The following is a 24,319-nucleotide window of genomic DNA, read 5'->3' on the forward strand; positions in this document are numbered from 1 at the left end:
CTGGCCCTGTGTGTGCTCTGTGTTTGCTGGGTGAATGAATGAAGGACTGAGCCAAGAACTTTCTATTATGGAAGACTCACGTGACATAGCAGATTAGGGAGGGCAGTATAGGGCACGCTGTGTGCCCATCGCTCAGCTTGGTGTCCGTGACCACCTGGCCAGTATCACTTCCTGGAGACCTCGTTCCCCACTGGACAGTTTGAGGCCAGGCTTCACCATTCCGTTAGTTCATCCATGAATGTGTCACTACATGTCTCTGTAAGGTAAGGACCAGCCCTTGTTCTTTTTTTTTTTTTTTTTTAATTAATTAATTTATTTATTTGTGGGCGTGTTGGGTCTTCGTTTCTGTGCGAGGGCTTTCTCCAGTTCCAGCGAGCGGGGTCCAGTCTTCATCGCGGTGCGCGGGCCTCTCACTGTCGCGGCCTCTCTTGTTGCGGAGCACGGGCTCCAGACGCGCAGGCTCAGTAGTCGTGGCTCACGGGCCTAGTTGCTCCGCGGCATGTGGGATCTTCCCAGACCAGGGCTCGAACCCGTGTCCCCTGCATTGGCAGGCAGACTCTCAACCACTGCGCCACCAGGGAAGCCCCAGCCCTTGTTCTTAACTTCTCGGTGGGCCATTCAGAGGTGGGTTGGGGTGCTGCCAGGTGATGGGCCCAGATTCTGGGTCCGGCCCCTGCACTGTAGCAGTTCCTGGCCCCTGAGAGGCGAATGAGAGGCAGTGCTGGGGCAGGTCCTTGGGGCCCTGCTATCTTCCTGCTGACTTCAGGGCCGCTGGTGGCTGTTAGAAACCCGGGATGTGCGTGAATTGATTGGGTTCACGTTGGTCCCTCCCTAGGAGTGGTCATTATAACGGTGTTGGGGAGATGATCAAAGCAATGTGGACACAGCCTTACTGTGTTCTGGGAACTTCTCTAAGCGCTTATGTGCGTTAAATAATTTAATCCCCACAACAATCCAGAGAAGGACTGTCATTTAGCGCAATTATTAGCTCTGTTTGATGGATAGACTTTTTGTTTGTTTGGTTTTTGTTTTTGGCTGTGCCGCTTGGCTTGCGGGATCTTAGTTCCCTGACCAGGGATTGAACCTGGGCCCTCGGCAGTGAGAGCGCTGAGTCCTAACCACTGGACCACCAGGGAGGTCCCAGTGGATACACTCTTATTATCCCTGCTTTACGGATGAGGAAACTGAGTCAGAGAGAGCTTGCCCCAGCCTCTGAGCCGGCGTGAGGCAGAGCCGAGCCCAGCACGCAGGCTCTGGTCCACCTCATAACCTCTACACCCCACTGCTGCTTGTGCATCATCTCAGAAACCAGCACTTGCTTGCAGTTCCTTTGCCCGGGTGTCTTGACCTCTCTCCTGGACTGGCCCATCTGCTGCCCAAGTGCTCTTTCCCAGACAAGCTCCATCTCGTCACAGCGTGGCTGCAGGGCCCAGCGTACAGGGTGAAGACCCTTCCTTGGAGGGATCCACAAAGCCTTTAGCAGTTGGTTCTCACTCTGAGGAGCCCAGCCCGGGCCACGCCCTCACGTGCACACCAGAGCACCGTCTGCAGGGCCTCAGCCTGCTGCTGCATGTATCCTGTCCCGGCAGCCTGCCACGGCCCTCGTCCTGTTCCATCTGGTGGACACTCATTCATCTGTGTGGCCAAGCTCACTGCCACTAGCTCCTCAAAGCCTTCCTGGACCCCCCAGGCCCAGGGAGCCTCTCCATCATCTGGGCCCCCTCCACCCTGTGCCCCCAACCTCCTAGGCACAGAAGCTCCCATTCCATGGCATAATCACATATTCTGGCAGCTTCTCCTCTTCTCTGGAAGCTCCTTAAGGCTGTGGACCATGTCTTCTTCTGGGGGCTGTGCCAGCCTGGCGTGCCTTCTGACTTATAGGCGCATCTTATCACTGAATCTTTGGAAATCAGTGGAAAAATAATTAAATATTGTAGAAATATATGAATTAGAAAAGTTCCCTATTCATTTTATTCTCCAGAAATAACCACTGCTAAGTTTTCCATTTTTTTTCCTATGCCTGTGCTAATATACCCTTTTTTTTTCTCTTTTGGTTTTCTAACACCTATTTAAAAATCTTTTAATACTTTCAAAACTGGTATGTGAAGATCTAATGAGCCTTTGAGTGGAGGAAGTAGAGGAATAACATATTTGTATATTGTGGAGGGTTCTTAACCTGTGCTTGACGGTGTGTGAAGGCTGAGGCCGGGTGAAGGGTCTTGGAATTTCTTTTTTTTTTTTTTCCCCAGCACTAGGGTGATGCGTCATGTAGCACCACTTTGAAAGGTCAGAAAGTATACGTAAACCGGAGAATTTCCCTTGTACTTACGAAGTGCTAACTTGTTAGTTTGTCATTTTAGCTATTCCCAGGAAGAGAAAACTGCGTTACTTTCATTACTTTCATAGTCTAGGGATATTCCTGCCTTTTAGTGTTCTGCTCTAAACTCTAGTGTTTACACTCTTATCTCTTTCCCTGAAGGCAAGGTTAGTAAGATAGGATTAAGTCGAGGCTGAGGAACAGAGGAGGATTAATATTACCTGTCAGGCCCGCTGCTGTGAGGGTACGGCAGGGTAGTTCTGAGCTTCCTGGTAGCCAAAGCGTGCAGGGAAATGAGATTAGCTGCCGTGGAGGAGAAGAACTCTGAGTTCCCAGGAGGGGGAGTAAAAACCATGGAGAAGATTGAACCTTCCTTCCTCAAATGTTGAAGAACCTCGTCAGTGTCACAAATCGGAAATTCTTCTCTTGACCTGGACAAAAAGGGAGACTTTCAAGAGAAGCAGAAGTATGGTGGCCTGAGCACATCCTCCATGAGTCTGTGGTGCAGGGACATTGTCCTTTTGGCGGGGGGAGGGGGAGCTCTCCTGGACCACCCCCACCCCCAGCCCCTCTGCCTGGCCAGCTCTCATTCTCCAACACCCCGTCCGCCTGCAGCTTCACTCTGGAGCCATCGGGATTTGCATTCATCTGCCAGCGGCAGATTGGAAATAATGGTGGCTTAAAAGAATTACCATGTTTATTTCTCTCCATGTGAAAGAAGCTGGATGCAGGAACTTAGAGCTGGTGTGTGGGCTCCATAAAGTTGCACGGAACCCTTTTCTCTCTGTGCCACACCATCCTCCGCTCTGGCTTCTAGGCTCCAGATCACCTCCTTGCTGAAGATGGCTGCTGGGGCTTCAGCCATCGTGTTGACATTCCAGGCCGTAGGAAAGTGGTCAGGGAGTAGGGCACCCCGCCTCGCACCTGAGTCTGTTCTCCCTAGGTGGCCTCCCCAGAAGTCCCACGTTACACTGCTGCCTACCTTGCCTTGGTCACGAGTGTTCTAATAGGCACTCGATCCTGGCGGCCAGCAGGCTGGAAGTGCGGTCTTTTGGCTGGGCATGCTGTCACCTCACATGAACTTGGAGAAGAGAGTGGGCATGGGTGTTGGGCTGCAGCTGACTCTGCCAGCACACTCGGGCTCTGGACTTACAACTGGACAAGTTACCCCCAAAGAGCCATTGACAAAAAGGCAATAATACTGGAACCGGCCTTGCAGAGTTGTCATGAGATTGAGCCAGTGCAGCGAAGGAACGGCGCAGAGCCTGGTACGTAGCCGTCCTCAGAAGCAGCTGTTTGTTATTATTTACGGGAGCCATTATGCTCGTCGTCCTTGCGGCCCATGGAAATTCATATGATTCTAAAGTGTTGTGCAGGTGAACCATTGGGTTGGTAGATGAGCCAAAGTAAAAGGATCTCTCTTGTTTGATTTGTTATCACAAGGAAAGAAAAGAAGCCAGAAATGTCTACAGTGTCAGTTACACCTGTCTGGTTTGCTTAGAGCAGGGCTGACAGGGACCTTGCTCCTGCTGTGGTCCCGTGGGGTCCCCACTCAGGGGCGCCCTCCTGGACGTGGCAGCCCGAGGCCTCTCCTAGGCTGGGATGTGGGCAGCCTGGTTTGTGGTGCCCTCTGGGGTTGGAGCCGAGTTTGCCCTGGCTGGGGGCAGGCTGATTTACCTCCTGTTTCTAGATCTCCCTGCGCCCAGCCATAATCGGGTAAAGGCATCACCTCTGAGGGTGTTGACCCCTGACCCTGGCCACATAAGCCCTCCTCCGCAACCCGGCATGCTAGCGTCCCCTTGGCTGGGGGAAGCCCCAGGAGGCATGTGCATAGCTGCGATTTCATGGCTTTTCCAAAAGTTTGTGAACCCAGAGCTGCAGCTTGGCTCCCCTTCAGCCATCCCCACCTTGAGAACTCCCCCGGGAACCCCCGCAGTCCGCCCCCCTTCGCCTTTCTCCCAGGTTCTCTGATGTCCTGTATGAGTGACAGGGAGGGGCAGACCTTTCAGGGACCCAGTCGGCCTGGCTGCCTTGTCCCCCTTCCCCGCAGGCCGGTTTTCCAGACGGACCAGCAGTCTGAGTCTTTCTCGTTTTGAACATTCTGCAGTGCCCTCAGAGCATACCCTATAAGGAGATCCCGGCTCACACTGTGTCCCGAGAACTTGGCCTGGAGCGGGGCTCACTCATCACTTACACAGAAGCCACTTGGGAGGCGCTCAGAGGTCCAATGGGAGTTGGGGGGGTGCTTTCATCAGGTGTCCTGGGGGAACATTTAGGGCTCCCCGGTTCTCAAAAGAAGGTGACCAGCCTGGGCACCTGGGCAGCGATTACCTAGTGATATTGCTTCAGAGCTCTGAAATGCCCACGTAATGATTCCACAGTGCTGTGATGTCTTTGGGCTGCGCTTCTGTGAACCAGCCCAGGTGGCAGCAGTGATAGTCTGGGCCTTGGCCACGTTCCCACTTTCCAGGCGAGAGCACTGAGGTTCAGGCGGGTGGAGTGTCTTTGCCCTGTGCTGCCCAGAAGGTGAGCAGCAGAGCTGGGGTTGGATTCCAGGCTGTGCAACCATGAAGCCAGTGCTTGCTCTGCCCCTTCCCACCTCCCCCTGGACTGAGAACTCAGTGACTGGCCCCTGGCCCAGCTTTTCCCCTTCGTAGCTGTGCAACCCTAGGCAAGTGGCAAAACCTCTCTGAGGCTCATCTACCAGATAGTGACAGGACTGATGAATGTGATGAGACCAGGGCAGGTGGGAAGGCCTTCCTAAAGGAGAGCCGTGAGTAGCCTGAGGTCAGGTTGGGGGCTGGTAAGGACCTGCCAGCAGCTCACTGGTTTTCTTGCTCCTGAGATCACTTGAAGGGTCTTTTGAAGCCCATCCCTTTGTCTGATGGGTCAGAAATTTGGCCTCGACTTGGAGTCTCTCCCATCCCTGGTGGGTAGGGCCCCTGGATCCCTGGGCATGCAGGGTGTGGGTTTCCTGGCGTGGAAGCAGCCCTTGCCTCACTGCTTTCTCCCTGCCCGGGCAATATTTTTGCTGCAGGCCCTGCCAAGTGGAAATACGTTATTTACAGTGTTTTGACAGGAGCATCAAAAGCCTGGCTGAGAAAGGATGACTTTGGGACTGAGCTAATGTCCTAGGAGTGTGGCCTGAGGGGAAGGGAGCCTGGCACAAGAGGAGGGGGAGATACACAGTGGGGGGCTGGGGGTACCCATTTATTGAACTTGATAAATGTGAGGCCCAGCCCTCCCCTAAGCCCAGGGCTTAATAAGAGTATGTACCGAGTGAATATCCCAGGCTGACCATTCCCGGCTCCCACTTCAATAAGGACAAGGGTGTCCCCAAGCCAGCTTTGGGCCTCAGCCTTCTTACTTTGCTGTCTGAGGCCTCAGTGCCATCATTTGCCTGATAGGGACAAGGACCTCTGATGGGGAGAAGATGAAACACCCTGAGGTGTGTTGAGGCCAGGCCCGTCTGTCCGCAGAACCCAGGGACTCTCTAGCCGGGCCGTTCTGGACCCGTTTGCTGCCTCAAACGGTATGGTGCTGCCTTGGGACCCGGGCCACCTGCCAAGGTGGCACCTCCGTCCCGCTTGATTCTCTGACCCTCCAGAAGCAGTTTGAAAATGTCTTTCAAAATGGTCCAGGAGAGCCTCCTTTGTGGCTGGTAGGAGCAAAATGTGTTTACCTGTGGCCCAGAGATAACCAGCAGTCGCCCGTCACGAATGTCCTTTGAGTTTTTTCTCTCTGTGTAGAAATGGAACATGTTTATATATTTTAAACAAAATTGTTTTCTGTTTGTACCTGCTCCCCTCAAACACACTTAACATATTGTTGATCAAGTTTCCCCTTTTGTTAAAGGCTCCACTCAGGCTTGTTTTCTTTTTCTTTCTTTCTTCTTTTTTTAAAAAAATATTTAATTTATTTATTTGGCTGCACCGGGTCTTAGTTGCAGCACACGGGATCTTCACTGCGGCATGCGGGCTCTTGGTTGCAGCATGCATGCGGGATCCCTGAGCAGGGATCGAACCCGGGCCCCCTGCACTGGGAGTGCAGAGTCTTAGCCACTGGACCGCCAGGGAAGTCCCACAGACTTGTTTTCTTAATGGCTGCATAATGTTCTCTCTGTCAGCAAAAGTTACTGAATTCTCTTGGTGGATGTTGGCTGTGGTTCTGGTTTGTCACTTGTAAATACTGCTGTGATGAACATCTGGTTCTTTTATTGTTGGGGCAAGTTGGTGATTATTTCTGTGGGCTATGTGAATAATAAATCATATTTGTTGTTTTCACAGTTTATGAAAAGTAGTATGTACTTCTTGGGGAAAAAAAAGCCAAACATTACAGGGAATTGTAGAAAGGGACATTGGTTTTGGAGTTTGTCCTGCTGGACTTTTGGATACACCCAGGTTCTCTTTCTCTCTCATGCGTCCTCTCTCCCCTCCTTCAGTTCTCACCCACGCCCCGGAGCTCCCCTCTCTGTCCTTCATGGCTGGAGGCTGTTGCCCGTGTGTGTTCCTGACCTGGGGAAAGGGACGGAGAGTTTGGACCCATGCTGAGGTGTTGGCCCCTGGGTGGGTGGTCTCCAGCACCGCCAGGCTGCAGGCTGCTTCCCTGGGCCCATCCACCATGGTCTTCCCGCCCTCTCTGCGACCCCTCCTGCTCCCAGGTGCTTTGCCCTTCTTTGCACATACCTGCGGTTCGCTAGCCAAGCTGAAGTTCAGACCACTTCTGAGAGTGGAGAGCTCCCGTCTCCCTAACACCAACCCCCCCTCCCCCCGCCGCCCCCCGGCAGAGGTGGCGAGCATCTCCGTCAAGGGACCAGCCTTATCCTCACAAGTGCCGGTGGGCGAGTCATTTGCCTTCTGGTCCCAGCCTCCTCATGTGGAAGGGGATTTTCATGGCACCTACCTCTGAGGTGGAGAAGATTCATTGAGATAGAGTCAGGACATCTACCACAAAGCCTGGCACGAAAACCGTGTTCAGAAATCTGTGGCTGGTGGTGGTGTGTCAGGATTCACCCCTGTCCTTCGGCTGCCAGGTTGTTTTCGGGGAACTGAGGACTGGAAAGTTAGTTTTTGAAAAAAGAGTATCAAACACCAGCTTGCATGTCAGGTTCCCTTCAGGGTGGGAGAGTTGGGTACAGCCCGGAGTCAAACCCTGCGGTGCTTCTGTGCCGGAAAGGGCCCAGCCCAGACTTTGGAGGAGAATTTCCAGTGTGGATATGGGTCACTATCCTACAGAATCCTGACCACATGACTTCGAACCAGTTCCTTGTCATTGCTGAGCCTGGGTCCCCATCTTTCTTGGACGTTTATACTTTTATCTTGGTAGTTCTGGGAGGTGGGAATCTATTTCTCATTCTCCCTATTGTGCAGATGAGGAATCTGAGGCTCAGATAGGTCACTTGCTTAAGGACGTATCTAAGGCCACAGAGCTAGCAAGTACCAACCACTGGGGTCTTTGAACCAGAGAGACCTGACTCCCATAGGCCTGGGCTCTTGCTACTCTTGCCATACTCCCCACCTGCCCCAGTGCTAACTGGACGTCCCTGGTTTCCCATAAAAACCTATTGTGCCTTCGAGACTTTTCCGAGGATGCCACACACCCAGCCCTGTTGTCTTGCATGGGCCTTTGCGGCAGAGCAGAGTCACCCCCATTCCTGAGCTCGGTACACTGTCCCCCCCCTCCCCACCCCCGCTGATGCTCGCCTGTTGTAGCCTGTGACCCCTTGTTGGGAGAAGGCCCACACCTGCCCGCCCTGCTTGGTGGTTCTGCACTCATCTCTCCCACCCAAGTTTGTTCCCGTTGTTCTAATCCTGTAATGTTCGGTGACCTGGAGAGTCTGACCAGGCGGCACCCGCGGGTGTTCCCAAGTTGTGTTCCCCGGGCTCATTGCCCTCGTGCAGCCGGGCCGGCTTTGGTTCCTTCTCTGTGGAACAGGCTGCTGGCCCTGATGCGATCTCTGGGGTTTCATCTCGCCCTCCCCTCCTGTGAATCTCTGACTCTTCAGAAAGCAGGGGTAGAAAACCTCCCAGTCATTCTCTCCATCTGTGCCTCCTTATTTCTTAGCCTTTCATCTTGAAGACAGCCTGGTGAGGTTGCCACGCTTGCACTGCAGAGTCGGAGATCTGAGCCCTCCCGCCCGCCCTCCTGGGTGGCGCATGAGTGTGAGTGAGATTGCGTTGATCCGTTTGAAACAGGCCCCTTTGATGCTCTTTAAATAAGGCAGATTTCTAGAGAATTCAGCCAGGTCCCCACATCAGACCTCACTCGGGTGCACTTGCTGTGGGTGTAGCAAATGCACACATGGCTGCCTCTGTGCGCACAGTGGTTTGGAGTCAGCTGACCGGGGTTTGCATCCTCTCTGACTTTGACCAGCCGTGTGACCTTGGGCAAGTCACTGTGCTTCAGGCTCTGTGCTGACTGCAAGGCTCATCATCGTAATAGTGTTAATCAAACTCACCCCTTTGGGAGGACCAGGTGGGCGAGCGCAGGTGCAGGCGCTGTATAAACTGTAAAGCGCCCTATGAGGTGAGCAGACGTGCGGATGCCCTCTCCCCAGCAGCACCCAGCTTCAGAGGCTCAGGAAGCATTCCTGGCAAAGCCCAGTTTTCAGGCTCGCAATGTCATGCTCGAAAAATGCTCGCACGTGGTTTGTTCAGCTTTAAGCAGGGGCAGATTCTGCAATGGGTTGTTTATTGTCCACATTGGATTTTTCATTTCTTATAAATTCCCCACAAATTGCTGTAGTACATCTCTATTTATTGAATCTGTCAGGGTTGTTTATGGTGCTGAGGCCTGGGCTCCCTTGTTTGTGGGCTGTTGCCCTGGTGACGCCAGGGTCTGAGACTCCGGAGGGGAGGCCCTGCCCCAAGGTGGCATGGAAGGTTCTGGAAGGGCTGGCAGTGTGAGGTAGAGAGAGCCACGGCTGTTGCACGGAGGGCCAGCCTTGGGTCAGGCAAGGTGTTCAACACTGTGGATTCCGTGCCAACTTTACCTCCTTCCTGCTGGCCCCCGCCTTCCCATGGGGGGTGCACTGCTCCAGCCTCCTAGCTCTGCCCCTCCAAGCCCTTGCTGCTCCGAGTGGGTCTGGGGACGGGCAGCGCCTGCACCGCGGGGCGCCTGTGGGAAATGCACACACTCCCCAGGCTTGCCGGCTCGCAGCTTGCGGTTCAGCAAGATGGCAGGTGCCCTCTCGCCTGTTCCCGACACACTGCCATCGGGTGACCACTTCAGGACACCCCTGGGGCTCCTGGTCCTTAGGACAGAGCCCAGTGGCCTTGGCCTGGCAGTTCTTTGTCTCCACCACCATCTTACCCTGAGATCTTTCCAACTTCATCTCCCCCATTCCCCTTGGCCGTGCTGCATCTATCCCTCCACCCCCCCAGCTCTGCACATGCCCATCTCTGCTTGCCATGCCTGCCCCAGCCTTCTCTCTCTGGGGAATTATAGGCATCTCGGAACAGGCAGCGCCTGAGAAACCTCCTCCTTGAAGCCCTCTCTGCTTTCCCTGGACTGGGTCAGGTCCAGCTTCTCCGGAGCGCCCCTGTGATCCAAAGGCCTCACCTGCCTCAGCCCCATGGGGCTGCCTGACCCACTTTCCCGGCTCTCTCCCCTCACTACTGGGTGCTCTGGCTGCCCCTCCTGACTCCTGCGGGCTTGGCCTGCAGCCAGCACTCAGGAATGCACTGCAGTCAGCTGGCCTTCACAGGACCGAGACTTGAGGCTGGACTTTTCCCAGGAGGCTGGATGCTCCGTCCTGGGGAAGGGATGTGGCATGGCATGAATTCCCGGGAGCTCTCGGCCTTCAGTCAAGTCCTGATCGGCATCTGGGACTGGGGACTGGATGAATAGAAAGGCACCTGCGGGAGGAAGGACAGAGGGACGGCTGAGAGGTGTCCCGACTCTTGTGTGCAGGTGAGAATGCAGAAAAGCTCAGAGGCTGGCCTACAGGCGTTTGTTGAGTTTCTTCTCTGGGCCAGGCAGTGTCCCCAGAGGCTCTGGGGACTTAGCGGTGAACAAAAATCCCTGTCCTCATGGAGCGTCCACGTCTAGAAGGGCAAGAGACTAAAAAGAGATACACGTCTGAAGTGAGTGAGATGGTGCGGAGCGATAGGGAGAGAAATAAAGCAGGGTAAAGCACTGGGGACTGGTGTGGGGTTTTGGACCATGGCTTGATTAAAGCTGAGCTATCCCTGCCCTTTGACCCCACAGTTCCACCCCAGGTGTCTACCCAAGAGAAAGGAGCGCTGTGTCCACCAGAAGACAGGCATAGAATGTTCCAAGCAGCAGTAGTCATAATAGCCTCCGCGTGGAAACAGCCCAAATGTCCATCTGCTGGAGAATGGGTACATCAGGGTGTCATAGTCGCGTACGCAGCGATGACAATGAACCAAAGACCACCACACGCAAAACACGGATGTCCCGTTGACATGCTGCTCAGACCTGGAAGAGCACTGATAGTAAAGTTCCTGAACAGGTGAAACTACTCTGGGGCGGGGGTAGGGGGAGCTGGAAGGCAGGCTAGTGGTTACCTCTGGGGACAGGGACCCGGGGGACCTGACGGGGCTTGCTGGGGTCCTGCAAACGTTCTCTTCTCAGTCTTGATCTTGGGCATCCTTCTGTGAATCTCCATCACACTGCTCGCTTGTGATACATGCTTTTTCTGTTATCGTATGTTATACTTCAGTAAAAGGCTTATAAAACATAAAAGGCAAAAAAAAAAAAAAAAAAAGCAATGGGAAGCAGAGGGTGTGCTGTTTTCTGTAACACGTACCCTTGGGCTCTCTCTAGAACATTGATTCTTAAGCAGCAGTGCCTGTCGGGACACGGGCGTCCCTCCGGAGGCTCCCTGTGGGGAAGAGGCTCCCCTCGCCACGGGTGACAGGCTCCAAGGAGAGACCACCTGGTGGGAAGCCAGCAGCCTCAGGGACGTCCTCCTTGCCCTTCATGGAGGGACTTGAGCCTCCCTGGAGTCAAAGGGGTGCAAATTCTGTACCCCCAGCCTCTGGGCCAGAGTAGGCACTAGTGAGCATTTATGGAGTGAAGGGTGTTCGGACATGGGCTCCAGGCTGTAGCAGCTGCGTATTACAACCTGCATTCACTGTGTTGTGTGCTTACCCTGTGCCCTGTGCCGTATCCCACTCCAGCCTCTCAATACCCTCCATATGCAGATGAGGAAACGGAGGTCAAAGCAGGTACACGTGGTGACTTGCTCCAGTTCACCACCTAGAAAGTGGGGACTGTGGTTGACTCCGAGTGGAGTGACTCAGGCCAGCGCTTGATGTATTGACTGCACCAGAGGGAGGGGTTAAGGCGGATGTGGGGAGGGAAGATGGTGAAAGCTCAGTTGGAATGAATGAGCCATTGGATGGGCTACAAGAAAGTGCTTTCAAGAAAGCCCGCCTGTCCCCACCCCAACTTTCCCTCCGTCAGTTGTGACTGTTAATTCCCTCCTCTCGGTGTCTTCTCTGAGCGCCAGAGCTGTGTGGTCTAACCTGCCGACTCTGAAACCTGGCTGTCCTGCCCACCTCCCAAGCAGCACCCCAGGCTCCACAGACCACCTGAATCACAATCACCTTCTTCTTCTTCTTTTTTTTTTTTTATATTGTATTTATTTTATGGACTACTTTTTTTTTTTTTCTGCCGTGCAGCTTGTGGGATCTTAGTTCCCCAACCTGGGATTGAACCTGGACCCTCAGCAGTGAGAACGTGGAGTCCTAACCACTGGACCGCCAGGGGATTCCCAAGATTTTTTTATTTAGAGTGGTTTTAGGTTCACAGCAAAATTAAGGCGAGGGTACAGCGTTCCCGTGTACTCTCTGTCCACACACACACACACACACACACACACACACACACACACAGCCTCCCCCATTACCATCTCCCACCAGAGTGCTGCATTTGTTACAGCTAATGAACCTACACGGACATGTCATCGTCTCCCGAAGTCCATAGTTTTCACTGGGGTCTGCTCTTGATGTGGCACATTCTGTGGGTTTTGACAACAGTGTAATGACACGTGTCCACCATTATAGTGTCGTATCACAGTATCAGACACCATATAGTATCATGTCGTTTCACTGCCCTAAGAACCCTCTGTGTTCCTTGTATTCTTTTTAAAGTATTTGAGGAAAAAAATTTGCACACTTACTATTGGGGGGCAGCATTAACTAAATCAAAATCTCGGGGGTTGGGTCCTGAGCATTGGTTTATGTTAAAGTTCCCCAGGCGATTCTAATAGGCAACCAGGGTGAGGCTCACTGGATTAAAGCCGTGGTTCTCAAACTTGAGTGTCACTAGAATTCCCAGGAGAGCGTCTTCCACCTGGTGGCCAGCCGCACTCCAGAGTCTCTGAGCCAGCAGGTCTGAGGGGGCCGAGAATTTGCATCTCTGATAAGCTTCCGGGTGATGTCGTCGCTGCTGGTCGAGGACCCCCGTCTGAGGACCACTGGGTTTAAGCAGTGGTGGTGAAGGACGTGGCGGGGCCATGGAAGCTCCTTCTGAGTCCTTTGGGGGCATCTGGGGGATTGTGCCCAGGGGTCCTTCCCGAGATTGCACTGCCTGCTGTCAGAGTGGGGGACTGAACCTGGGAAGGGAGATGCGGCACCTTTCCTCTGTGCCTGAGCTCATGTGCTCCAGTCATCGGCCCCTGGGGATCCTGGGTTTGGGAGGAGGGTGGTGAGGCAGGCAGGTATTACGTGAGTGCAGGGTGGACCAGGGCAAGGGGTGGGTTGCTCACAAGCCGGGAGGCTGGTGACGTCCAGCCCCCTGGATCACTCTCAGGCAGGCTCTGGGCATTTCTTTTTGCACTCCCACCGGGACAGATGGGACCCCCAGGATAAGGACAGCCCAGACTAAGCCTCCCTGGGTGGGGGGTGTCAGCCAGTGTCTGACACCAAGACGTAGACTTTGTACAGAGTCCAGGATCCTGGGATCCTGGTGGGAGAAGCAGGCTGCCATAAATCTGCCTGGCATCTGTAATAAAAGACCTTCAGGAGAAACTCAGTCTGCTCTGCTTGGCCTTTAGAAGCCCAGCAATAAAATCAGTGTAAATATAGCTAACATTTGGGAGTGGTTTATAAAGCACTTGAAAAAATCCCCATGTAAACCCCAAGACAGTCCTATGAGCTGTAGAGATGATTAATTACCCTGTCTTTTAGATGTGTAAATTTTAGGGTCACAGAGCTCCTAATTGGCAGAGCTGGGATTTGAACCCATGGTGCTTTCTGTTCTCTCAGTTCTCCCCTACCCCCATGTGAACCCTCAGGCAGAGATTAAGGCTCCTCCCAAGCAAGCTCTGGTGACCAAAAGGGTGAACTGAAGATACTGGTGCTCTCAGGAGTGGAATGTGCTGGAATTTCTCATGACAGAGTTGTTCTTGACAGTCCTCACTCAGAAGGAATAGAAACCACCACCCCGTATGTGCTACAGTGGCAGGGATTGGCAAGTTACTCAGCTTTCAGATTGAAAGACTTCCGCTACATCTGCTGTTTTCCATTTCCCACGCTAAGGAACTGCGAGGCACAGCGTGGTTTCCCAAGCTCATTGGATTAGGGCTGGCAAGAAGGGCTAGCACAGTTTGAGCAGAACCCTCAAGAACCTGAGGGTTCCTTGAGGGAGGAGCACCTGCTTTCTGAGGGTGGCGTTGCTGACCCCCGCATACGACAGGCTCCCTTCAACCGTAGCTGCAGCTCTTTCATCTGTGTTTGATTTGTGGGAGAATTTCCTTTCAAGCAAGACACCACAGGTCAGAGAAGGTTTGAACATCACTGGTACAGGGAGCAGAGTCGGGAGATGGAGGTCGGGGTCCAACAGAGCCGGGGCCCTGGACCCCAGCAGCCCACTCCTCCCAGGCCTCAGTCATTCAAGGTACTGTGTGTGCAGAGTGCTGTTGAGCAGTGAGGTGAGCGGGATGGCCAGGGCGCTGAAGCCCTGGGAGTGGAGTCTGGCCGTCATTGGCTTGATCCATTCATCAGGCATTCATTCATCTGTGTGCCAGGCCAGCTGGGTTCTGTGCCCAGCACTGGGATATAGTTGAGAGCAGAACTGCCCCAGTCTCCCAGGAGCTTCCCATCAGTGAGAAGACAGAACCTGGCTTTGGGGAGACTCTGAATCTCTTTCGGTACCCCCTGGTCACCATTATTGGAGAGCGTAGCATTTTAATCTCCTGCGCAGGTACTGTGCACGTCTGGTGTCTGCGTGTCTGCTGACTCGTCGGCAACACTCACTTCCTCCCAAGGCCGTGGTGGCGCCACCTACTGGACACTGCTGGTCATGGCGGGCTCTGCAGTGGGTCGGCTGTGAGGTCTGACCTGTCCCCACCTGACCCCATCTTTCAAGAATTACGCTTGCCAAACCTCTCCAGGACTGTGGTTTGCCACCTTTCTGAGTGGGTGAGGGAATAAAAGGAGGAAGCGTTAGTCATGCGAAGAGAGGAGCGGGAGCCAAGAAGGACCTCGCAGCGCGGATGGAGGGGAAGCTCTCAGAGACCAGCTGCAAGAGACGCCCCCTTGAGACCCCTGACTCCTGGTGTCAGCCTTTGTTCCCTTCTCTCTTGCGGTGGACTTGGCAGAAGTCGCTAATCGGGAATCTTGGAGAACCATTTGGAACAAGTGATGCTCAAGAGTGCAGGGCTCCGTGTGCAGGACAGGGACCTGGTGGATCACGGGGCAAGCTGGAGTGGAAGGACCTACCTCTCCACGGCACAGATGTGGACAAGATAAGAGGGGCTGTGTCCTGCCCGCTCGGGGCTCTTGGAAGACAAGCCTTTTACAAACGCAGCTCAGTTTTGATTTTACACACTGGCAACACGGACGAGAGAAGGAGCATAACCACTGGGCTTTCTTTAAAATGTGCTTTGTGGGGGTTCCCCAGGGCAACCCAGCCCTCCTTGTGTAAACTTGCAGATCAGTTTGCTTCTATTTAAGGCAGTGAGAAGCTCTCCTGCAGCCTGCTGTTCCCCGGGCTTTTGCTTTGCCCCAGGAAGTCTGATCCTCACATGGTCTTTTGCAGCCGGGTGAAGCTGAGTGGAGGTGTACTTGTCTGCCCCTACCCTCGTCAGGCCTCGAATGTCTGGGAAGCATCTCTGCCTGGAGGCACCGTGTTCTGTATCTTGACTCACCTCCATCCTCTCCAGACTTGTTTCCTCTCCTGTTTTCTTGAGTCATAAAGAAGCAGTGCCTCCCATCTTCCACCCAGGCAGCCAGCCCACGTCCCTCTGTCCCTCCACATCCCCAGCTCATCAGTTTCGGGCCCTGGTGGTTCTCCCTTTGGATGTTTCCTTGCCAATCCCTACCTCCCTCCTTCGGTCGTAGGTCCCCCGTCGCCCCTTACCCAGCACGGCCACACCTCTGACTGGCGTCCCTGCCTCTTGGCCCAGCTCCCACCTTGTGGCATCGTCTCATCGAGACTACCTGAGTCACTCCCCTGCTTTCCTTGTCTTCAGGTGAAAGTCTAGCCCCCGAGAACCGCTTACCATGCTCCTCCCAGTTTGGGCTCTGCCACTCCCCAAGTCAGACACAGCGAACCCTTAACTGCCCCATCTGTGTGCCTGCACATGCCTGTCGTGACCCACCTTGTCACACCGTTTTCATCCTAAAGATGCAGGTCAGGTGTCACTTCCTATTGGCAGCCTTCCCTGACTTCCCATATGTGCCCCCCCCCCCACCAGGAGACCGCTCACTCCTGGGGGCTGCCGCGGGCCTGGCCCAGGATCCCTGGTCTCCCTCCAGACGCTCTGCCGTCTAAGGTTGACCAGCTCCTGCCCCCCAATCCCCCTTACCCGTGAGGTCCATGAGGGCATTCATCTAAGTACTTAGCAAAGAACCTGGCACGTGCGGGGGTGGGGGGGCTTGATAATTGATTCTTCCTATTTGTTGACTTCACCCTAAGGTCACGTAGATGCCACAGAAGTGGTTTTTTAGGATTTGTAAGGCACACGTGGACTCCATTTTTCTTTAGCATCTGGGAAGTTGCCTTCCTGGCACATCTTCACTCTCCGTCTTCCACCATTTCTCTTTTGCTCCAGGTGGCATTGGTGATTGACCTAGGCCTGTCATGACAACATAGTTCCCTTTGTCCAAGACTTGCATCTCAAGCCTCCCTTACAGTTAGAGGCACCCATGTCTTGCGGTTCTGACCAGTAAGATGTAAGGGAGAAGAGTATTTCCTGTGTTACAAAAAGGTAGCAGTTTGACCTTGTCCCCCTTTTCTTGCCTTCCAGATGCCCTCTGGGGACAGGGTACCTGGAGCTATGGCAGCTGTTTTGTGACCATGAGGCGAAAGGCATGAGGACAGAAATGTATCATAGGAAGCATGGCAGAATAAAAACCTGAAAAGAGCCTGGGTTCTTGCTGACATCAAGCTGTTGAAACCCTCTAGAGACCCACCTCCCTCTAAACTTTCTGTCCTCAGGTTCAAGCCATTTTCAGTCAACATTTCTTAAAATCAAGCATATCTTCACTGTTTATTCTGAACTTGGCTGAGCTGTTTTTTGTTATCAAAGATCAAGTGTACCTTTGGGATAAGTCCTGGCCATCACAGAAACAAAACTTTGAAGGTGGAAGGCATGTGCCAAGGAGAAGGACACCAGTGCTGTTAGTGTTGAAAGTTTAGATGCCCAAGGGGTTGACTATTGGGGCTCATGTTTATTTGGACATACGTTATGTTAAAAAAAAAACAACAAATTGTACTTCGTGTATGATAAAACTTAAAAACTCTTTCGGTAGTTAAGTGGCAGATTTTCAACTTGAAAGGAGACTTAAGGAAATGTGAATAAATAGAATTTATTAGCACGTATGTCTCAAAAAGTCTAGGTTGATGGGTTTTAGGCCATCAAGGACTCAAATTTATGTCATCGGAAGTATTTCTTCACTTTTCAGGCTCCTTATGTGGGTTCCGTTGGGGCAGGCTTTGCCGGGTCGTGTGAAAAAGGTTGCCAGCAACTCCATCCCATAAGTTTAACAACTTCATAGGAAGCAAGTATGACTTTCCTTTTGCCCTGAGTTCCAGCAAAAGTCCCTCGGCTGGCTGATGCTTGCTGCTTCTGATTGGTCTGACTTGGGTTACATACCTGTTATATTAGTTACCCGGGGCTACCATAACAAATTCAAACAGCAGAAATTTATTCTCAGTTCTGGAGGCAAGGAGTTGGAAATCGAGGCATTGGTAGGGCCACACTCCCTCTGGCTTCTCCTTGCCTCTTCCAGATTCTGGCGGCCCCTGATATACGGCTGCACCACTCCAATCTCTGCCTCCATCTCCACCTGGCCTTCCTCTCCCTGTGTGTCTGTGTCTTCGCATGGCACTTTTCCTCTTCTTATCAGAATACCATTGTATTGGATCGGGGCCCACCCTAATGGCCTCATTCCAACTTGATTACGTCTACAGAGACCCTGTTTCCAAATAAGGCCACATTCACAGCTGTGGGAGTTAGAGCTTAACTTATTTTGTTGAGGGACATAGTTCAACCTGTAACACCTGTTCTTGAATCAGACACAGGTCTGGATGATGCGATGTTCTAATTGGCCAGGCCTGAGTCCCATGCCCATCTGGACAGTGAGGAAGGGGTAAACCCCTGGGAATTATGTGGCTTAAAAGTAGGCGAGAAAGGTTCTCCCCTGGGACTATATGGAGGGTGGGCCATGGGTGCAAGGCTGGCAAAAGCAGTCGGTGGTTCACCAGCAGCCTGCCTCGCTCGAGGACCCAGACTTTTTCGTTTGTGTCTTCTCGCCCACTTCAGTACCCGCCCCTGCCCTTCCATTTTCGGACTTTGGGGAGGGGACGGTTAGTTGAGTTGGGAGGAGGATGGAGAGAGAAGGCAGAGGCCGTAGTGATTTCCCTACTTGCTGTTCACCCTGGACCGAGGCTTATGGTGGGCATCCGTTGGTGGCGGATGGCTGGACGCCAGGTCGTGTACACTGCTTGCCCGTCCACGCTTTGGGTGGTTCCGTTGACTGCTACTGATGTGGGGACCCGTCTGCGTAGGTTCCTCAGCAGTCGAGCTTTGACGATAACGAACGATCCGTTTGCTGTTCTTGTTTGCTGGAGAGTTTCTCAGCTGCCGTGAAAGGCAGTGTCACATGGGGCAGGAGAAGGTGGTTGGCGTGTTCCGTCCACGGAGAAATGGAAAAGTACTGATTCCCTGATTCTGCCCCTTGCTTTCCTGGTGACCACTCACTTGGAGGTATTTTGTTTTGTGTTCTTTTCCCCTAGTCTTTTGGGCTGTCCCTCCCTACCTGGCCCTTCCCCATGGGTCCCGAAGCTGCAGAGCACCCGGGAGCCTCTGGGCACTAAATTGTGTCCAGCCGTTTCACCACTTCCTGTACGCAGGTCTTATCTCTTTTATGACAGGGAAATGGTTCATGGTTTCCTTTTATCAAGAGCACCCGGTGGGGGACACGTGGGGGAGGAAATTCGAGCCAGGCGGACGCAGCACAGATCCTGGTGCCCCTGCCCTGGGGCCCTGGGTTAGCACAATTCCTCCTCTACAAAATAGGAAAGGAACTAGCCTGAGGCTTGCTCAGTGGTTGTGACTTTCCTGTAAGCGACTTCCTGTAAGCAAGTTTGTGCGTGTCTGGGACCCTGAGCACAGCCCACAAAACGGTCTGAAGTTGAGTTTATGGTCAGGTCAGCCTGGGAGGCAAGATCAAGATGGCCTGAGAGTTAAGATTTGAGTTGTGTTCAGACCACACACAGGCAGAAAAGAGCCTGGTCGGGGAGGGGGTGGCAGGGAAACTGGGGATGTGCAGGCCACAGGGCGTGGGGCCAGGTTCAAGGACCAGGAGGGGCCAGAGTAGGGAGCCGCTTTGGGAGGCATTGAGCTGGGAGTGGGGAAGGAAGCCGGGGGCAGCGCGGGCCTTTGTGTAGGGGCACTGGGGAGCCATGGAAGGTTTTTGAATGGGTGAGGAGAGCAGTTCAGGAAGGATGCTCTGGCAGTTCTGGCCCAGGGTGGACTGGGTTTCTCCCAGGCTAGAGACTGGACTCAGAAATTAGTTCCAAAGCAGTGAAAAGTCTGAATTAGAGAGTTCAGTGAAATGTAGTGAAAACATAACTTAATTTTAATAACTGGTTCTTGTTAATCAGTTCCCTGATTTGCCTGTAACCAGGGTCTCTAATTGGCTCTTGAGTGCTGTAATACCTTTCAAGAAGACACACCATCTCCCTTCCTCTAACCTTTGCCCCCATCCTGGTGATTTGTTGAAGAGCCTTTGTTATGAGGCAGCACAGCATACTTCAGGCCTTGTGCTCTGCAGCAGGCTCTTTGGGGTCATTAGAGGAGTTGAATTCAAAGGCTGCACTGAAGTCCGCCCCCCAGCACACACACACACACACATTAGAGGAGTTGAATTCAAAGGCTGCCAGAGGAGCCTGAGGGTTTGCCCAGAGACATACCTGGCCCCTCTGCTTATTTCTGAGAGGTGAGGCTTGAAGATTTGATCTGATCTTGAAACGCTGTGCGCTGTGCGTGCCGTGGTGAGGACCCGGGGCCTGGTGAATCATCGTCATCAGACCTGGAACTTCAGACGCAGACTTTCATCTCAGGCTGAAAGGCCACTGGCCTGGGCTGTGAAGTCAGGGTTCTTCAGGGGACAACTTACGGGGATGGGGCCCTTAAATGTGCCTTCCCCCCACCTCTCTGGCTCCATAGCTGGACTGGTTCTGGCCCTGGAGCCCCGGAGCCTGCCCCCGGCTGGGGTCCCCGGGGCTGGACCCAGTTGGCACAGTGTGGATTTTCTTCCTCCTTCCTTCCTAACCAGCCTGGGTACCTAAGGCGGCCCTTCCAGCTGGTGTGAGACAATGCCCCTCTTCCCACCCCGCAGTGCTGGCCGCCCCCCACCCCCGACCCCGCACCGACCCCACACCCCCGCTTTTCCTCCTCCAGAATCTGAGATCCCCATGGAGTTGGGGGATGGTCAGCATTGATCTGTTATCGCTTATAATGAACCCCAGGCCCTGGGGGTTCATTATGTGGGCAGCTTTCAGTCCTTTATCAGGAGGCCCTGTGGGTTATCCACGTCGTCGCAGAGTTTCCACCTGCTGCCAGCCTCGTGCAGCATCACTCACCAGGGCCATAGCTCAGCAGGTGGGGGAAGGTGGTTAATTAGCGCTGGCCTAGGCTTCAAGCTCAATGTTATCCTGGACTCTCAGTAATTACTGCCTGACCTTCGTTCTGTTCCCCCCGCCTCGCGGCTGGGCCTCAGCCTCCCCATCTGTGTAGAGGGGGTGGACCTGGGGACTTGGACAGTACCTGGCCTGCAAGTGACACACTTGGCCCACACAGGACATTTACGTTCTTCTCTTTGAATTCGTTACCGCTTGCCCAGGGTCCCCGCCGCTCCCTGTTATCCCGCACCCGCCGCCTCGTTGTTTACATTTCTGCTGTTGGGCATTTCTTCTGTGCTCCTCCATTTGCTCATAGGCTTGTCCTCATGGAATTCCCCTGCGGCTGCTGGCTCTGGCCTTCCTGGGTGTTGGGGCCAAAGGGGAGAGCGGCGAGGGGCTGGTCCTTTGCAAGCCAGATTCCGGAATGATGGGAGCAGAGAGCTCTGGGGGAGGGGAGAAGGTTCTCCGTGGGCTCAGAACTCAGGGTGGGGATGGTGCCTGCATACTGGTCTCTCAGGCAGCAACTGTGTCAGGGACAGAGTTGAGACCAGAGCTGCAGGAAGGCGTGGGTGGGCCGTCAAGGGTCAGGGGTGTGGTGTGGGAATGGCCGTGGGCAGCTCCCTGCAGGATGCTGGGCAGGTGCCAGGCCTGCCCCTGACAGGTCATGAAGAGATTGTGGTTTGAGCGTGGCCCCCAGAACCCTGATACACTCCAGGGAGAGGCACCTGATTATAGCGCTCCTGGCCTTAGGGCTTAAAGATCTTGGAAATTCAGTCTGGCTTTAATCAGGCTACAGATAAGAACTAGCCTCCTCCCAGCCTGGCTGGGGCCGGTCCAAGCCGGGGTGCACAGTCCCCACCGGTGTATTTTGTACTTTGCTCTTCCAGGTGGGTAGGGCTGGGCAGATGGAGCTGCCTGTTGGTGTGGACCCAAGATGGCACTGCCCCTGCTTGACAGGGTCGCAGGTTTCCTGTTGGTAACAGCCCCAAAGGGAAGAATGGTCAGTGGGTTGACCCACGCGTGTGTTAAATGTTTCCTGCAGTGACCCCAGAGAGCATGTGGGCTTTTGTCACCTCCATCCCCACTGTGCTTTCCCGCTGGTATTCCTGCCTTCAGAAGCCCACCTGGCCTTTTACCTGCCTCCCACAGGGAACCCTTCCTTACCTCTCCCCTTTCCTCTCGCCTCTCTGCACACACTGGGGTGGATTTGAATCCTGGCCTCTCTTAGCTGTGTGATCTTGGGCAAGTCATTTTACCTCTCTGAGCCCCAGCTTTACAGCTGTGTGTGCCCTGAAGCCACCCGTGGCCCAGGTGGCTGACCTGGGTCAGTATTTTGTGCCAATACCAAGCTCTTTTTAAGACTTTACTCAAAGTGTGGGCCTCGATGGGCAGCCTGGCTTTCTTATCCTGGGAGTAGCTGGGTGAGAAAGGTTTTAGGGATAGGGCTGAAACTTTAATTTTCTTCTCCTTGTCTGAGGCTCCTTTCCCTTTCTCTGCCCACTAGCATATCCCTGTGTTCCTGAGCCCCCCAACATCCTGAAGCCAGGACCTGGGTCACCCCACCAGCCCCAGTTCCCCCTGAAATGAAGACGAGGCAGACAGAAAAGGGACTTTTCTTCAAAGCCCTGTTAGGGCCCAGCTCTGCCTGGCCCAGTTCCAGCCATGTCCGTGGAAAGGGTGTTTGATCAACAACCTCAAAACAGTGAGATCGCAGCCTCAAACAAATCCTTTTGCCAAATGGCTACATGTTGCAGGGGGTTGGTGACCTGAAAAAGTATCAGGCGTTTTCCAAAACCTCCAGCATCAAGGCCCACCCAGGGACTGGCATTGAAGGTACCTAGCTAAGGAGAGAGGTACTGTTTTCATTCTTAGCTATACTTTCTGTTCATTTATGGCTGTCATTCATTCAGTGGATGTTTATTAGAATATCGGGGCAGCAGTAGGAAAAACGTGTTTCACATGTGTTAGATCTGTGTTTCAGTCCTGGCTCTGTTCCTCTGAGACCTGGGACATTTATGTTATTTGTACTCTAGAAGGTTAATGTCCTTAACTTAAATGACTTGAGCTGCCCCCCACTGCGGGGGGCGTCCTGAGGGTTGAGATGGGCGTGAAGGTGCCCGCACATGGCAGGTGCGCGGTAGATCGTCACCGCTGTTGTCATTTTGTAGATGGCGTGCGGTATTAGACACCGTGGGGGGCACAGGCCGGGTGAGATGGGGTCCTTGCTACCGGAGCTCATGGTCAGAGAGGGTCAGCATGGGGCCACAGTAGAGCTTTGCTGTGTTTTGGGGGTTTCCAGCATCTGTACTTCTCAATTTACATGTCTTCCCATGGATCGTGGAGGCCAGGCCACCCTGCACTTGGACGTGGACACATGCTGGGTGTGGGCACATGCCAGACCACCTCCTGGCCCTGCTGTCCAGGAAGCAGGGACAGGAGCATTCATGGCTGCGGAGGCAGGTGCCAGCCGGCCGGAGGCAGCGCACGTGCCTGGGTTTGGGCTGTGCAGTGCGTCCTCTTCTGATGGCTGCAGGGCCCACTTTCCTTGTGCTTCAGGGTGCAGCCTCCCTTCCTGGGGTCCGGTTTCCGGGCGTGGCTCTCCTGGCTTCCTGCTGACTCTGGGCTGCACGCTGGCCTTCTTAGTGTGGCGCTGTTCATGGCAGCCCTGGGGCAGTTCTGCGCTCACACCCCAGAACCCACTGGTCTCTGGGACTCGGGAGTGACACATGCTGAGAGCAGGGAAGGGGAGAAGGATTGCCATGCCTACCTGCAGGGAAGGGTCAAGGAAGACTTCTTGGAGGAGGGGGCATTCAGAGGGAACTTTGTGGGATAAAAGGCCTGCAGGGAGGAGGTTGTGGGCAAGGTTTGGACAAAGTGTGACTGTGAGGAGAGAACATAGAATTCAGTTATGCAGGGGGTTCCTCCCTCCCTCCCTCCTCTTTCCTTCCTTCCTTCCTCCCTTCCTTCCTTCCCTTCTTCCTTTCCTTTCCTTCCCTTCTTCCTTTCCTTCCCTTCCCTCTCCCTCTCGCTCTCTTCCCTCTCGCTCCCCTTCCCCTTCCCCTTCCCCTTCCCCTTCCTCTTCCTCCCTTCCTTCTGGTCAGCCTGCCTCATTCAAAGCCCAGCTCTGCCACTTGCCAGTACAGCCTGGCCCTGGCCTCATAGCCTCTTAGAATCTCTTTCCTCATCAATGAGATGTAAATGACGGTAGTGTTCACCTGCTGGGGTCAGCCCATCCAGTGGTATCGAGGCCACACACCGGCCCGGGCACTACTGGCCTGCTGGAGGTGCCGAGTGGGGAGGGCATGTTGATCCCGAGAGGCCTCCAAGTGTCAGCAGCCACTTCAAGTGACCCTTTCAGGGGCTGGTGCCTCCCTTCCCCCCTTCAGTGGTAGCTGAAGCACGGAGGGGTTGAGTGGCCACCCAGGCAGGGTCTGTGGGTCTTAGGTTTATAAAGAAGTAGGCACAGAGCGAAGGAGGATTCTTATAGGAGTTGATGGGCCGATTAATTGAGGAAATCCTATTCCAAACAAGGAGGTGGGGATGCAGGGTTCCTGGGGAGCAGTGAGCAGGAGTCTTGCTTGGCCGACAGGAGCCCCGGGGAAGGCAGATTGCGGCCGGATCCCAGCTGGAGGCAGGCACTCAGGAACTCTGGGCTTGGGCTTCGTTTGGTAGCATAAGGGGAGTCATGGGTGGGCTTTTGTCGTGGCTGGGCCCCCTCGGGAGCTGGGTGCAGGAGGATGCCCTAGCAGCCGAGGGGGGCAGTCAGTGGCAGTAGCACAGGGAACTTACTGCAGAACTTGGGAAACATCTTTTGGGGCTCAGTTCAGAGGAGAATTGAGCAAGAAACAGGGCACAGGTATTAGGAGTAGTTGTCGAACATCTTATTTTCTGGCAGGATCAAGA

At 53.9% G+C, this 24,319-nt stretch overlaps 1 protein-coding gene and 1 non-coding gene across 3 annotated transcripts in view; one reads left to right on the forward strand and one right to left on the reverse strand.

The window, feature by feature from the left end:
* ITPK1 (inositol-tetrakisphosphate 1-kinase) overlaps window positions 1–24,319 on the forward strand; it is a 160,469-nt gene that overhangs the window by 50,760 nt on the left and 85,390 nt on the right. The gene's annotated exons all lie outside the window — the stretch shown is intronic.
* Window positions 1,064–1,136, reverse strand: TRNAE-CUC (transfer RNA glutamic acid (anticodon CUC)). Its single transcript has one exon. It is a non-coding gene; the product is annotated as a tRNA-Glu (tRNA).

Source organism: Eschrichtius robustus, chromosome 1, assembly GCF_028021215.1.
Source record: "Eschrichtius robustus isolate mEscRob2 chromosome 1, mEscRob2.pri, whole genome shotgun sequence".
NCBI classification, from domain to species: Eukaryota; Metazoa; Chordata; class Mammalia; order Artiodactyla; family Eschrichtiidae; genus Eschrichtius; species Eschrichtius robustus.